This window comes from Rhyacophila brunnea, unplaced genomic scaffold, assembly GCF_057557595.1.
Source record: "Rhyacophila brunnea isolate RB1 unplaced genomic scaffold, BYU_Rbru_1.0 scaffold_7, whole genome shotgun sequence".
NCBI lineage: Eukaryota > Metazoa > Arthropoda > Insecta > Trichoptera > Rhyacophilidae > Rhyacophila > Rhyacophila brunnea.
This window is the reverse complement of record NW_028233339.1, coordinates 12,352,414-12,364,456: the sequence shown is the minus strand read 5'-3', so window position 1 is coordinate 12,364,456 and position 12,043 is coordinate 12,352,414. Positions and strand designations below refer to the sequence as shown.

Genomic DNA, 12,043 nt, shown 5'->3' with positions numbered 1-12,043 from the left:
ATCAATTATTGAAATTTATAGATTAGTAAATTCCATATTGAAATGTAAATACCTAAGTAATATTTAAACACATGTCAATTTTGAAACAAAGAAAAACATTATTTATGTATGTGTATTAAAGACTCCTAATAAAATGTATACATTTAATGTAGGTATTATGTATAAAGCATTTCCTTCCTTATGTTCAATGAAGGGCTATTTCGAATTTACTTTAGATGACGCCTGACTTTAGAAAAAAAGGCTATAGACTTTTGTCCTTGCTATGGTTATGAAAAAATACAATAACAATATTTTTAAGGGCCCAGTGCCGTTAAAAAGTCGAAAATTAGTAATTTTGGGTATGTTAGGAGTCTAAACCTGAACTGTAGATAAACTTTGTAGAAAATGTTTATGTCGTCACGATACCATATCATTTCTTATTATGCGAAGCAATATTTAATGTGCACACAACAAATTTTTATACCGTAAAAAATATTATAATTTTAAACGACTTCGTTCCAAAATTAAAAAAATAAAGTCATATTTCGTTTCATAAAATAGCAGTTTTTCAAAGCATTCTTTATCAACATGCGCAAATTCACAATTAATTAAATTAATGTTCACTTATTATTATGGTAAAAATATATTCGGTAAAACTATCTATTGGAGATTGCAATTATAAATATTTTTTAAGAAATCGCAACATTTCACAATTCGTATTTTATAATGGATTAACACAATCACTGCGTACCTTTTAATTAATTATTAATTACCTCATTTAAATAGCATGCTAATTGCATCTAATGGCCGTTTAACGGGGACACGGCAGCCGTGTCGTCCGCGTCGAACGAGTTAAAATATATTATTACAGCGTTTATTTTTTACTATCCTTCTGGTTGCTTATTTTGTGATTTTCTGATAGTTTTCATATTGTACAATCATGATTTGCCATAAAAAAATCGGTCAACGTTTCCTTGAATTTCTACACTCATTCAATCAGTGTGTTAATGATGTGAATGAAATGATGACGTTCCTATATTCACTGTATTATAATTATTACACAATGTAAAATACCTACGAACTAACCTCATTGTGAGATTGAACTTTAATGGTTGCCATGTAATGGCTATAGATCCAGGAAGCTGCGCCTTGAAATTACAACTAACAATAATTAATTACGAGTTAAGCGAAGCATTGTAGTTTGAAAATCCCGAACTTTAAATGTCGATATCTGACATTAGCTTATTTAAAAACTGTCTGTAGGCAAGCGGCATGCTTATTGGACATTATGTACGTATATTGAGGCAGGTCATAGGAACCAGATAAATTAAAAAAATGTATTATACTAAAATATGTGCTAGAATTTAAAGGGGTTGATGAAACTCTTCTTCTTCCAGATAAGAGCCTTCTGTGGTTCCCTTACCGAAAAGTAATTTTGATTACAATAAAATACAATATTATCCCAAGTACTTATTCCAGATTATTTAATAAATAGTTATATCAAAATACATATTAAGCTGAAAGGTAAAACAAAAGAGTTTGAGAGCTACTGATCTGGTGTTTGGTTAAAAATATATAAGATGATTTTTAACGAAATTTGAGTTTTAAATTTAATATTATTTCGCTCTATATTTAAAATATTTTACAATAATTATATACAACACGATTTCTTGAGATTTCTTGAATTCAAGAATATCAAATTTGATTCCCGAGAATTCGAGATTTATTTTTCGACATTTTTGATGTAAGTGTTACGCAACGAATTTTGTTAAAAATGAAAGTCGAAATCTTTTTAAGTCTTCGGGTGAAAAATTCCATCCTTGAATTATTTAACAAATTCTGCCCAGAGTCAGAATCGACAGTTTTGTAAGTATAGTTTTTCTTTAGCTCTTCAGGCAAAGTTTTTACAGGCAAATTACTCTAAAACGTTATCCCGACAAGAAAAACGCTAAGTTAGCTACGATACACTTATTAATCTATTTTTTTTTTTAAATACTTATCTTTAGTAAACAAATCTCGAGAAACGAGAATCGACTTTTCGCGTTATTTCTCGAGAATCTCTATTATAAACTCTAGATTAAAGGACACAATTTATCGATAATTTAAAGCTATTAAAAATCGATGTGACTCACTGCACAATTCAAGTAGAATTAGGTTCACGTTACTCATTTAATTCGTTGTTCAATTTTTCCAATTCAACAGATGTATTTAATTTATGTGCAATTAATGGCATCCAACAGAAGCACTTAAAATCCGCTAATTTTTGAAAAGTGCTAGTTTCATCCGAAAAATCAGAGGATCTAGGTACCTAATATGAAGTAGGTATTCTCTCATAATAAATGGAGAATAAAAGCAATATTAAGTATCAAAGGAGCATGGCGATTTATTGTATTGTTTGATAGGATATTTTTTTAGCCTTAAAGTATTCATAATGACAGCTAACGCCCCTACCTCTGTCTACAATCTACATCGTGGAGAAGCCGTAGAATATCGTGGCAACAATACTCACAATAATATTGCAGCGCGAGACAAACTAATATAACGACAGCCGGACAAGTTCAATGAGCCAAAAGTCAAGTTCAGAAACAGTATTAAGTGGTCAATGTTGCCAATATGGAAAGGCCATTGATAATCATTTTAATTAAACAGGCACCCTTCTAAATTTAGTCTACCGGTGCTAAAAATATCGTTAACCGTATTGTCTCAAAATAAACTTTCGTTATTAAATTTGATTCATAGTTAGTTGTCATGGTCATGAGCATTTTATAATCCATCAATTTTATCTATCAATATAACATTAGGTAGCAAGGCACTGTCCTTCAATATTAAGTATATTATTAAAAAATAAAGTGTTCCCAAACTGTCTGACTAAACTAAAATATGCAGGACACAATCTAGTTGTCAGAAAAAATGCTACATTTTCTAAAAAATTAAGAACATAAGTAATAATTAATTAATTATGAATAGATTTTCAACCAAATATGAATTTAACACCATACTATACTAGATTTGCAAAGAAAAGGTCGCAACGCTTTTTTAAGTTCAATTTTATTCATTAAAATTTCCAGATATAATAAGATAAGACAATAAACTAGATGACAACAAAATGTTACATTCCCAAAATTAAAAATATATATATACCTACAAGTACCTACTAGAAATCAAGATTTAAGAAAAGAAGTCATTATTCTGAACACTGTTTTCACGAGAACAAGGTTTGTATAAGTATTTTTAGTTTCTAACCTAATAAATAAATTATACAACTAAAAAAATAATACAGGTACGAAATTTGGTTATCACTTAAATTGGTGTTAACTTGTTAAATTTATGCTACAAAGAGCGAGCATGTTGATGTTGATTTCCATGTAAATCTGGTGTACTATTCTAGGTTTATATAAGAAATTTGAAGTGGTTTTATCCCAGATGACTATTTTGCAAGCTTAGACTATTCAAAAATTCAAGATATTATAGCAAGAAAAGCTCAACTCGCGACGCTGCGATAGACTTCACATACCTACCACATCAATTTATTTTTTATTAGATGTGACTATAACGATAATGGACAAAACTTGTCAAAATAATGTAAGAGAACTAAAACGATTTCTAAAAATAAGGTAGAAAAATGAAGAATCGAATACCTTATAATATGTAAACAGACTTCACTGTTAGTCTATCACGCGCCGTACATATTTGCTTATTTTCTAGCTTTGCAAAAAAATAACTTGAGATCGTGGAATGTCACAAAATATTGCGTATCGATGATATGTTTGTATTTGCAATACATTGCTGTAGAAACAACGGCGTAGTAACAGAAAGCTCTATTTTGCGGAAAAGCTCAGCATGTGAAAGCGGATCGGCTCAAACAATGGACTTAAAGCTACATATTATATACAAGACGCGACGATCATGTGTTTCATCTATAAAAATAACTTATAATAATATATTACACAAGTTTATTACTACAACACTTTAGCACTGATTCACAATGATCAATAAATACATCACAAAATGCGGCATGCAAAATAATAAATATGCCACAAAAACGAAAGAAAATAAATTGTGTTGGTGAAATGCTTTTATGGTGTGCACATCGATGATGCTGGAGGCCTCTGCGTCGGCGAAGGACAGCAACTAGTCCTCGCCAATACTTGTTCAACTACGTTACCTTTCAGCATGAGATCTTCTTCGATGGACTCTTCCCTCGCGTCGCTCGCCAATCGCGGCTCGAATATTTCATCGTCATATTCATACCCGTCTTCTTCCGAGGAAGCATAATCGTGATCTTCGCCAACGCAGTTCGCTTCTAAAACGTAGTCCGCTTCTTCGAAACGGCACTCGCTTCCGCACAGAGGTCTCGGCAATCCGCTGTCGACGGATCCAGCTGAATCAGCATCGATCAGATTATTTCTCCACGCGTCGGCGACCGGCGGTATAGTGGTCGGCGGAGAAGGTGTCTTCGGTTGAGATGCGTCGTTTAGTGGAGAATCTGAATTCCTGCGATTCGGCGACGCATCTTCGTCATCGACGCCGTCTGCGAATTCGAAGTCTTCGTCCACGTAACAGAGAGGCCACCATCCACTCGGCTGACCGTTCTGCCATCTTTCCGAAGCTAACCACTCGCTCTTTCGCTGGTTTTCATCACTATCTTCCATAACGGATTGTTTTACTTCCGATTAAAATTATCATCGCGATCGGTGTTCCGTCAACAGCGACGCACGTCAAAAGCACATTGCAATAGTGTAATATGTTGCAGACACTGTCAACAATGAAAGCTTAACTCCTCGTCGGCCATTCAGGCTGAAGTGCCGGCGATAACTACTGTGCCTGCACACAAAAGAAATGTAACAACTCCTATCTAATCTTATCGTATTCCATCTGCGATGCGTTCGTCGGATGAATAGGCGCCCATTATGTCTAATTAATTATGCGCGTTTTTATTGTTTTAAGTCTACGCTTATTTCTAGCAAAACAAGAAGCCAAAAACGGTTAAGCCTTTTCTATTGAAAATGACGGAGATGTTTTCCCACAATATAACGCTGTGAAAACATCACACATAAAAAGTTAAGAATCTTAAAATACAATTGCTCTCAGGTCAACCTAATGTGGAAAATGATAATTACGCATCAGGTTAAATTGCATAGGTATTATATGCAGGCACGCGAGCTGGGAAAGCGCAATATATAATAACGTTTTAAACTAGGGTGTATAATATTATGTACGACACAAGATCGCAGGAAAAACTTAAGATGTAACTTTATCCACAATATTATACGAGTCATCACCCAAAACGATACAAAGAAAAGTTTAAGGTTGAAATAAATTAGTATAATAAACGACAATGTTACAACAATCTTTGTATTATAAATTATAATATATTATTATTAAAAGATTAAAATACTAGCTGCATAATGCATAGTGTTTATGTATTAGGTACATATACAAAGTAATTTTAAAATAATCAATGCACTCGGATATTAAGAAAGGCGCTCATGCTACGAGTAGATTGGAAAAGTGATTATTATGAATGAAATGAGTATTTGGATTAGTAAATTTAACCTTGGAAAATATCAAAATAATCTTACCGGGAGTTTTAGTTTTGTTAGGCGACGATTTATTTTATACACTGTAGTCGATGGAAAGACCTTTGCCCTCACATTTTGTATACAATCTCACAGAAATAGACTTTGGTCTTGTCAAGAATAAATAACACACATCCCAAGACTTATCTATCGTGCATTAAAATAAAAGCTCGCTATAAAATTTTCACGAGACACTGGGAATAAATACCGTGCCGGAATTATTTGGAAAAAGTAATGGACAGTTTCGAGTGAATCATTTTGAATTGAAAACGAATGGCGGCTACATCTGGCAGATGTCACGTGAATTTCGTGGTGGGTGATGTCACATTGTTGAAAATTAATCGTCGGTATGGCACTGAAACTCAGCTGTTGACGAGGTTAGGTTGCTACACCGTCGCTAGTCGTCGCTGCGGGCGAGTGGCGAACTGAGGAAGCACGGGGTGGGGCGTGGATTTAATCAATCCTGAATAAACCGCGCGGCGTGTGCTGCGCTCTATGAGGCACAAACGCGAACTATTCACGCGGCGCGAGTTTTCAAAAATTAATTCGAATACTTTTGACAGATGGCAATAATTATCTACATAAATAATTATTGTCATTGATAGTTGAACAGAATTATATTCTTTAACGTGAATACTTTATCAGCGTTATTTTATAGCGGCAACATTCACTACAATGACATTAACAATAAATTCTTTTGACACAGTGAGTTTAACAAACTTTTGAAAGGTAGACAATTTAAGTATTGGGAGTGATTCTAAATGTAAAAGGATAAATCAGTAAAATCAAGCGGTTCATTCCTTGCAGTGTAATAAAATAATTAACGTAACGAAATTGTATACTCGCCCACAATTATTTTGTAACTATGGCGTTGTTCAGAACTACTAAAACTATAGTTGCTGAATCACATAAATTACTCCCTGCAGTGAACCTATTGGTTAGGAAATTGAGTGCCGAGTCTACTGATTTAAAAGCCATTTTACAAGAGAAGATTCCTGCTGAGCAAGAACGTGTACGGGCCTTCAAAAAGAGTCTCGGCGCCACAAAATTAGGGGATGTATCTATTGATATGATATACGGAGGTATGCGTGGCATCAAGGGCCTTATCTGTGATACTTCCGTGTTGGACCCTGATGAGGGAATCCGATTTCGAGGACTGACTATTCCAGAATGCCAGAAGGTACTGCCTAAAGCTGTCGGCGGCAACGAACCACTCCCGGAAGGACTATTCTGGCTTCTAATCACAGGCGATGTTCCCACCGACTCGCAGGTAAATGCGATTTCTAAGGAATGGGCCAACAGGGCCGAACTGCCCGCACATGTTGTAAATCTGCTAAATAACATGCCTGAGAGACTTCACCCAATGTCTCAGTTCTCCAGCGCAATCACAGTCCTCAACAGCGAGAGCAAATTCACCAAGGCTTATTCCGAGGGCGTCCACAAATCCAAATACTGGGAGTATATTTATGAGGATACAATGGATCTGATCGCTAAGTTGCCCGTTGTCGCAGCAACCATATATCGCAACACTTACAGGGAAGGAAAGGGTATCGGAGCCATCGATACCAATAAAGATTGGTCGGCCAATTTCACCCACATGTTGGGATACGACAATCCTGAATTCACAGAACTTATGAGACTGTATCTGACAATCCACAGTGACCACGAAGGAGGAAACGTATCGGCACACACTGTCCACTTGGTTGGCTCCGCGCTGAGCGATCCTTATCTATCGTTCGCCGCCGGTATGAATGGACTCGCAGGACCGCTTCACGGATTAGCAAACCAAGAGGTGTTGGTGTGGCTTCAGAAGTTACGTCAGCAAGTCGGCGAAGATGCCACCGAAGACCAGATCAAGGAGTTTATTTGGAAAACACTCAAATCTGGACAGGTTGTGCCCGGATATGGTCATGCCGTTCTCCGCAAGACTGATCCTAGATACACATGCCAGCGAGAGTTTGCCCTCAAGCACCTGCCTGACGATAAGCTGTTCCGCCTTGTTTCCAACGTTTACAAAGTAGTACCACCAATCCTGACCGAGCTTGGGAAAGTGAAGAATCCGTGGCCCAATGTGGATGCCCACTCCGGAGTACTTCTTCAGTACTACGGACTCAAGGAAATGAATTACTACACAGTACTGTTTGGAGTGTCTCGCGCTTTGGGAGTGTTGGCTCAGTTGGTCTGGTCTAGAGCTCTCGGATTCCCCATCGAACGCCCTAAGTCGTACTCCACCGATGCTTTAATGAAGCTGCTGAAGGCCTAAGTTAACTATTTGTGCAATACTTCATTGATTTAATATAATATTAATTTTAGTGTTATACCTATTGTATGCTATAATTTTTTGTGGTGCTGAGGATTAATCGAATATGTACAAGTGCCTACTATTGTAATATTAAAAAAAATAGGAGCAGTTTTCACATCAAATGCCTACATATTTACGCATGAACAAAATTCAAACATGTAATAATTGTTTTATATGAACATAAGTATTTTATTCCCAAGATCGTAGTATATTCATTGTATTTAAAATGTCGTTATTATTTTCATAGCAACCGTATATAATTTGAATGTTTTGACTTGAGAAGTCCTCTTCTAAGCATAATGAATAATTTTGTGGAATAGTAAGTAATAATTTCATTTTCGATCAATTGTGTAGAATATACAAAAGCATAATATTTCACTTTGAAGTCTGTTTACCCAAATTGGTCGTAGTGCGCTTGTATTAGTTATATCCTCAGCACCCCAATATGGAAGTATTGACTTATTATCATGTACTTTTACTAATGATTTAACCTTGCTCTCTCACATGGTAGTGAATATTACTGTTGCAGACATTTTAACACTTTTTGTCAAGACTGGTTGTGATTTTTTTCAATTATGCAGGTAAATTGTTTTAAAGTTTATTATTCAATGAGGAATATGACATGGTATTCCTTCCCATTTTTTGTTGTTTATTTTTTACCCACAAAGTAATTATCAAACATGACAGGTATCTGTTTACAGCGAGTTCTACATACTCCTGCCAATAAATATTTACTATCGATATATGATTATTGATTAGTGTTAATCGAAAGGTTGTGAATGTTGTGATATATATTTAAATACACATATTTAACAAAATGGGTTGTTTATATTTATAAGGATTTACGGACATACATACTTCATTAAATTGACTTTAGGGATATAAAATGCTTTTTTATTTATCTCTGAATAAATACATCAGATACCCACATAATGTCGAATGATATACATATATATATTTTTTTAAGTAATTGTTATATTAAAATCGTTTTTAGCGACCCCTTGTTTCGCATTTCGGTACTAATAATGACATGCGATTTTCAGTGTTATTTTTTTGTTGCTGTTTAAACTATAATATGAATAATATTATACCGACTTAAAATATTCTTAACGAATTATATAGGTACCTATCTGAATATTTATACTAACTTTAATTCAAATTAAAAAATAAAATAATATGTAATTCATAAAAATGTTTGTACTGTTTGGCACTAATGGCTTGGCAATCTAAAAAAAGTAATAAAAAGTTCCTTTACATAGGTAACAATAAGAACTGTTGGGACATAATTTAAAAATGGATTATTGCCGGATAGTCGTGATCTTAGATCGATATTGCTCAGCCAGGAGGGTATAGATGACAATTTGGAACGTGAATATTATTGGTAACGTCATATATTTTCACAAACTACTCTATAGAAAAAAAATGATGTAACTTCGTCACGGAATAGTTCTTGCTGATGAGTGATGACATTTTGGGACAATGAGATATAGTTAATACGAAATACTATTATCAAAAGTAAACTATTCTGAGTGCTTGAACTATTAAATTTAATAAATTGAAGTAGATGAAGTAGTTACCCACGATTATGTATCGTATGCAGACGAAACACGTGTCGTAAAACACAAGGTTATAATATTCCAACTGCATTACAATAAATGAATACGTGTATTAAATAAGGCTCTAAGTACCAAAAAGTAGTATTGCCTGTAGTTACAAAATACCGAGTCATTGCAGTAAAATTTCATGAAGCAGACCTTTTGAAAAATGTAGTTTTACAATTTGAAGCAATCACGGCAGCTTCTATAATTTTAGGTATTAAGAACTCGCAAGTGTCAACACACCATCGTCAGCTATTTTATATTTTATGCCGTTGACCACTGCAGTGCTACTTACACCATTATAAATAAAACACGCCAACGGACTTACAACGTCGACAGGTTTAATTATTTTGCTGTATTTTTTTTACTTGCTTGAGGCACTTAGACTATAGTTGAAGTTATTGGCGTTGGTATGTAGAACATTTTTCTATAAAAATGTCAGTTTTTATTATTTTGGTACTTAGCGCCTTAATTAATACACGTATTCAAATGATTACCTAATCAAATTGAAATAATAAGTACCTACCCACATATAATAGGTACAAAGGGTTAAATCTAAGTATTCAATAATAATATCCACTAATGATGTATTAAAAAATATACAATGGGTGTAATAATTAGAGAGGTCACATTTTCATTGTAAAAATATCTAGACCAAATCGTTATCTTAAACTTTACAGGAAGATTTTTGGTGCCATCTGTTGGATACTCGAATTAAGTTCTCTGAGAACGCCCCACATAGATTACAATACTATTAATAACACCTGATTAAAATTCTATAGTCAGTTAATTCGTGACAAACATAAGATATAAAAAAAAAACAATGGCTGATGATAAAAAGTAACGCTTTTTAACGGTATCAACATATTATAGTTTTTTTTTTCTCACGACACATATTCGTATCACTCTGGTGATAATAATTAAATGGTGGCTTTAAAATATTAAATTGCCGGAATTAATACTGCGAGTTTTGGTTATTGTTCTAACGGGCCGGTATATGGAGATTTATGCAAGGTGCTAGATTATGCAGCTATTGTTTTTTCTTAAATATCTACACGTTGGTATTTCTACTACGGATAGTAAAAACTGTGAGAATTTTTCATTGATTCATTAATTTAAAAAAAGAACAACACAAGATAAACAACCGTTGTATACGTATTTCAATAAATAAAATACAACTTGGAATAGAATAGGCCAATAGAGAGTTCATAGCTCGATCGAAAGAATACAAATTATGTAATAATTTGGTATAACGATGCAGAGAATGTTTTTAAACAAATAAATAATTCTTGTAACCGCTACATACTTACATGAAAAAAAAGCATAACTCATTTCGTCAGTTTAAAATTAGAACTCATTAAGTGCATTGGCATTTTCTTGAAAAAAAAAAATGTAATTTAACATTCGTCTACTTCAGTTGCTGAGAACATTTTTTAAGTCAACAATTCTCATTTAAAAACCTTTTTCTTTCGAAAATGGTAAGTAGGTACCTAGTTAGTGTTGCCAACCGTACTATAATTATAGTATTCGTACTATAATTTTGGTCCGCGTACTATGTACGATATAACACAGGTATAATACGCCCAAAATACTATAATTTTGAATATCGGAAAAAATATGTAAAAAGTATAAAATTTCGATATTTCCGTTCGATAAATTGGTGCAAAGTACTATTATTTCTTAATATAAGAAGATTTGGAGAGCTTAGAAAAACGTAAAAAATCCCTTGACTTTGGTTTAAAATGAATTTTTTTGAATTCTTCGGTAAGCATTTTTTGGTCGGAAGAGGTACCTAAATAAAAAAGCGTCTCGGAGTTTCTCAAATTCTACGTTATTTGTTTTTTCTGAGAAACAAAAAACTTTTACATTTTCAACAGATGACAACGCGTACTATATTTTTCCCCCAAATACTATAATTTTGGAGGCTCTGTAATATAATTCCACTTTGAAAAGATGGCAACATTGTACCTAGTGCCTATGATTAAATATGCGTGTAATTGTGATAATAAGATTTTCTTAAAAAATGTAAATTAATACAATTATTTTTCATTGCTTAAACTTTCCAAATGGAACACTGATAGTATTTTTGCCTATTCAAATTGTACTCAATTACTATGAAGCATTATTATCAGTTATTACTCATTAAGGCTTGTTTACACGGACTTAGTGCTAGTAATCCTAATCAATACTCGCAATGATACCGCTACGTGTAAACAAGCCCTTATCCATGTCGCGTTGTTATTATTGGTTGTCGCTGTTATTGTACAACGTTTAAATAATGTAAATAGTCGAAATTGATTACAATATTTTAAAATAGTAGTGACAGTTTATATAAAAGCATAAACGAATGAATTGTTTTTAAAAAATATCCATAGACGGAAAAATGTAACAATTAACGTTTAATAAAAACAATGATAAACTATAATTAGTAGACACGAGTACGGTATTAAGTTAAACGCCACCCGTAACAACGCCTAAACATGCTATAATCTTCAAAGCCGGCAATTATTGTCAATTAATACTATTGCTCATTGAAATATTTTAAGTGTGGTTAGAAATTGTAGTTGATTTTTTATTGCTTGAAG

At 33.6% G+C, this 12,043-nt stretch overlaps 1 protein-coding gene and 1 pseudogene across 6 annotated transcripts in view; one reads left to right on the top strand and one right to left on the bottom strand.

Moving 5' to 3' along the window:
* milt (trafficking kinesin-binding protein milt) overlaps positions 1-12,043 on the bottom strand; it is a 184,564-nt gene that overhangs the window by 20,388 nt on the left and 152,133 nt on the right. Inside the window, exon 1 of one of the 5 annotated variants that reach the window (XM_085957532.1) lies at positions 5,562-5,977. The exons of the other annotated variants lie outside the window; for them this stretch is intronic. The gene's annotated coding sequence lies outside the window, so the exon portion shown is untranslated. Of the gene's footprint in view, positions 1-5,561; positions 5,978-12,043 lie in introns of those variants that run through there. 5 annotated transcript variants of the gene reach the window in all.
* Positions 5,953-8,738, top strand: LOC147064500 (putative citrate synthase 2, mitochondrial pseudogene; annotated as a pseudogene). Its single transcript, XR_015071885.1, has one exon. The product of XR_015071885.1 is annotated as a putative citrate synthase 2, mitochondrial pseudogene (transcript).